General features: G+C 49.9%; 1 pseudogene; it reads left to right on the top strand.

Annotated features, from left to right (window-relative positions):
• The first annotated feature begins 2,998 nt into the window (after nucleotides 1-2,998).
• On the top strand, nucleotides 2,999-4,216 carry LOC149367705 (uncharacterized; annotated as a pseudogene).
• Nucleotides 4,217-4,750: the final 534 nt, after the last annotated feature.

The raw sequence follows: 4,750 nt of genomic DNA, 5'->3' as shown, positions 1-4,750 counted from the left end.
AAGCAGGAGCTGGAGAATGCCCTGTCGCGGCTCCTGCACTCGTCGGAGGCCCTGCCGCACGATGCGCGCCTGGGCGTCCTGGTGGACGAGCATGCCCGAGGCCTCCTGGGACGCATCCTGCGCCGCCTGGTGCTCATGGGGGACGCTCTGCGGGACCACCTGACACGCTACGAAGTCCTACCCCGCACCTCCACCAAATGTTACGCGGCGGCCAGCCGAAGAATGAGACGTGGTGAACCATGGCTATGGGATGATTTAATGGCCGCTGGCCTAGCGCGGGCGCTCCGTCCCGCGCCACTGCCAGCTTCGTCTTCGTCACAATATCTTCCATTCATTCCATCTTTAAATTAGATGTTTCTTTTTCTAACGGCTGCTGACTTACATACAATAAAAGATGGTTCTCTGCGTTCGTTCAGTTTCATATGGGACGGCCTAACTATGTGAATGTAGATGTGTTAAAATTTCCTGAGCCTGCACCTGCTATGTTTTTAACAAGAGACAGCAGTAATTGTAAACGGATAATGTACATTAATTATAACACGTTCTTCCAGCGAAGTGGCAGCTCAGGGTTGTAGTCGGCAGTTTTCACAAGAGTGCCGCCTTGACATACTCACGAGCCAACCGTACAATTTTGGGGGCCATTGCCTTGCGCTCGTAGCTTCTACACTAGATTGGAACTTGTGAGACCGAGCAAAACAAAGGCCTTCAGACGGCAGACCCGTCTTTGTGGCGGTCCTGAAAAGCCGTAGCGCAGCTTTCTTTCGTGCCTCCTTTACATCACTCCGTAGCCCCTCCTCCCTTTCTTTGTTTGCTATAAGTGCCCAGCGCCATAATTGTGACTATTATTTCCTTGAATGACTGTTGTTCAACAAAAGACAAGTACTGTTACATCTCGTTGTCCAACATTAGACAGCGCTGCCTATAGTTCAATTTTAAGTACATTTGACTTTTCTCTCTTTTTTCAGAAAATAAAGGATGAAATCAAGCAGAAGATCAGAGACTGTCTTTTAACCGCGACAGTGGCGGCTACCTTGTCGCTTTCAGATGTCTTCCGATATAAGACTGGCCCCAGATTTCCAGGCCTTTGATTACCTGCACATCATCTTGTCGGCCACGACCATAACAAATTTATGCTTGTAATCCAAGACAGCCATCATTTCTTTCAATGATGTTTTCTCAACCAAAAAGATGACTGTGGCAAATTAATTAGATGCAGTCGATCTGTGCGACATAGAGGCAGTCATCTACATCACGCTGTGATAAAGGAAAGCGGTATGAGCCTATCAAAGACATGGAATATGCTGCCGAATTTCCTCGACCCGAGCAAATCCGGGGTCCTGGGGTCCGGTGGCGGTGCAAACTTGCCTCGCCATTGCAATGAATGTGGCTGTTATCCTTTGTTCAGCAATGCCACCATTCTTGGTAGAGGCAAGGGAAAACAGGAGCGGGAAATACTGGAGGCATATCATATCGGTTTGTTAGGCTCTGATTGTATAAGCACAACTTCGGTGCGCCTACTTGAAAAATAATTTGCTTTTTTAGGTCGTCCACGATAGATTAGATTTCTTGTCTTTGTCTCTTTTGCGCAGTGATTAGTGATGATGCTGTTGCGCGTGCTCTGCTGGCCTTGCTCGGACCATGTATTTTCCAATAAACTTCAGTTGTTAGTCCAGTCGTTGTGGTGTGTACACTCTTTTTGTCCGTCGTCTTGTGTGACTGGTTTTTTTTTTCGTTTACAATGTACCAACTGGCCCGCATTTCAACCCTTCTGAATCCAAACAGGCATCGAGCGTTAACCAGGTGTAAGCGAGACACGCTTTCCAGGGGGCGGACAAACAGCTGATGGACTGTCTCAGGGACATTTAAATAGGGGACGCGAAGGAGGTACGACACTCAGAATATGGGGAAGCGGAAAATGAAGAGCTAGACGTGGACATTACGGTAGCGGAGATCAGAGCAGCTATCGGTAGGCTAAAGACTCGATCGGCCCCTGGCCCGGATAAAATATCCTATGGCATGCTTAGGAACCTAGACGACGACTCGATAGAGGAGATTGCGCGATACATGAACAAAGTATGGAAGGAAAGTAAATTGCCGGAGTAATGGAAACAGGCAGAGGCTCTCCTCCCCAAGCCGGGGAAGGAACCAAAATTGAAAAACCTATGACCGGTCTCGCTAACGTCGTGCGTGGGGAACCTCATGGAGCAGGTAGTGCAAACGAGGTTAACGAGATACATGACAGACACATGGCCGCACGATATGATGGGCTTTAGACCTCAGCTCTGCACGCAAGGTCTAATGCTCAGACTCAAACATGTCATTATAGACAAGAAAGGGTTAGATGCCGAGATGATCTTAGGTCTTGACCTCACGAAGGCCTTCGAATACGTCCGACATGAGGCGGTGCTCAGAGATCTGAAGGAGGTAAACGTGGGCAAGAGAACATACGAGTACATCTTTCTCCGAGGGAGGAAGGCGGTGATTAAATTTCAGGATGCAGAGTCTCCCATAATAGGACTGGGCAGCAAAGGTACCCCGCAAGAAGCCTTATTGTCCCCCTTCCTATTTAGCATAGCGATGAGAAGTCTCCCGGCTATGCTGAACAAGATCCCCGATCTAAGATTCAGCATGTACGCTGATGGAATAACCATGTGGATGAATAGCGCATGCGACGCGGAAATTGAGTGGAGTATTTAAAGGGCAGTAGACGTAGTCGTGAAGTACGCGGCCGAACGAGGCCTGGCGGGCTTACCGCAGAAGTCAAAGCTCTGTGTGTATAATAGCGACGGCAGAAACAAGAGAGAAGTAGAAATTAAAGTGGTGGTGGGAAGCCAGGAAGTGCCCATGGTAGAGGAAATGGGGATCCTAGGTATGTTTATCAACGAGAAAGGCAACACCACCAACACCGTAAAGAAATTAGCCAGATATGCAGACCAATTCGTAGGCATATTCAGGAGGGTAGCGGTAAAAGGAATAGGACTAAAAGAATCTCCTGAGAATGTAGCAGGCGTAAGTAATAAGTCGGATCTGCTATGCGACACCGTACTTAAACATTAGCAAGGAAGAAATAGAGAAGGTACACAGAATATTGAAGTAATGCGCCAAGCGAGCTCTCGGACTCCCCATATCCACATCGACGGAGCGGCTTGAGGAAACGGGGGTACACAATAGATGGGATGAGCTGTAAAAGGGGGTGAGAATATTCACATTAGAACGGCTCGGCCAGTCTGAAACGGGAAGGACAATACTCGAATGGGTAGGAATCCGGCCAGAAAGTAGCACGCACAAGATGATAAACATCCCGGCAGGAATCAGAGCCAAGATATGCGTCCGAGCTATGCCGCGGAACATGCACCCCGAGTATAACAAGGAAAGGCGAGAACATCCGGCTAAGGCCTACGAGAGGAAGATGAGGGAGTGACGGGCAGACCTGGTGGCTTATGTAGACGCGGTGTGCGGACAGCACGGGGCGGCTGCATCCGCGGTGGTCGACGAGGCAGGAGTACCAACGGTGGCGGCTTCGAGCCGCGCGAGAGGTGCCAACGCGGCGGAAGAGTTGGCGATTGTGCTCGCTTGCGTCGGTACCAGGGCCACTGCGATTTTAAGCGAGAGAAAAATAGAGTGAGGAACTTCGGGAAAGCAAGAATCTCGGAAGAGTCCAAACGCGTCCTCGAGGCGATGCCGATAGAACGCAACAGAGTGCTAATATAGATTCCAGCGCGCGAGTCTATGTCAGGAAATGAGGCGGCACATGAGCTTGCCCGAGCTTTCTATCACCGGGCGGCCGCAGAGAGCCCCCTCGCATAGACATGATATTTAGGTTGCTTTCATACCACGAGATGACGGAACATTATAAGCTGAGCAGGAGGGTCTATCCGGCGCCCGACCGTTCCCTCGGAAACGAGGAGACGTTGAGAAGATTACAAGGGGGAGCACATATAAGCCCCTTCTGGGTATACGTACCAATCTCGAAAGAGGAGAAAGACCAATATTGCATAACGTGCGGAGAGAGAGGCACTCTCGGCCACGTAGTATGCGAATGTGCTGGCAGCCCGGGCGCCGAGCAAAAGATTGAAGATAGAGGAGCGAGGAGCCCGCTCAACAGCAACATGTCATCCGCCTGGCGGCTGAGGCCGTGGAGCGACTATGTATCTTCACCAGACCTTACTTTGCGAGGCTCCTGAGTAGGGCTCCCTTAGGCCTGCGTGCCGGGTAGTCCAAATAGGAGTTTCATTTTGGTGTAAATAAAAGTTTTTATGATGATGATGACTACTGCACTCCACGAAGCTCGTTCAAATACAGTGCAGCGGAGCATCTCTAATTGAATTAGCCTTAACGAATGAACCCGGCGAAATTAGACCACATGTGGGGCCTTAATATTTCCGCAATCATGTCTCCAACGCGTTCTCCTTCGTAGCCGAGCAGTAAGCTCTCACAGCGGATGTGAGCGAAGAGTATGGAATGCTACGAGACGAGACATTCCCTGGGTCCCATTCACGAAAGCGTTATTATCGCAGCGCTACCCCAAGAAGCAAAACTCGGTCACCATGTGATGCACGAAGGAAGATTTTGGTCTTGTAACACTTCGCCCAAGCCAGGTGAGAGGATCCTTTTGCATTGGCGGATTTGAGGCCAATTGGGAAGGGTGACGGCGCCATTTGCAAGAGGGGTTCAGAATGAGAGATATTGGCGAAGATCGTAAATTAGTTCGTCCAAGCTGTAAGCTGCGGCTCTTGCAAGAAAGTAACTA

The sequence above is a fragment of the Amblyomma mixtum genome, chromosome 1 (genome assembly GCF_055824585.1).
Source record: "Amblyomma mixtum isolate Tamu chromosome 1, ASM5582458v1, whole genome shotgun sequence".
NCBI classification, from domain to species: Eukaryota; Metazoa; Arthropoda; class Arachnida; order Ixodida; family Ixodidae; genus Amblyomma; species Amblyomma mixtum.
This window is presented reverse-complemented; position numbering and strand designations above follow the sequence as displayed.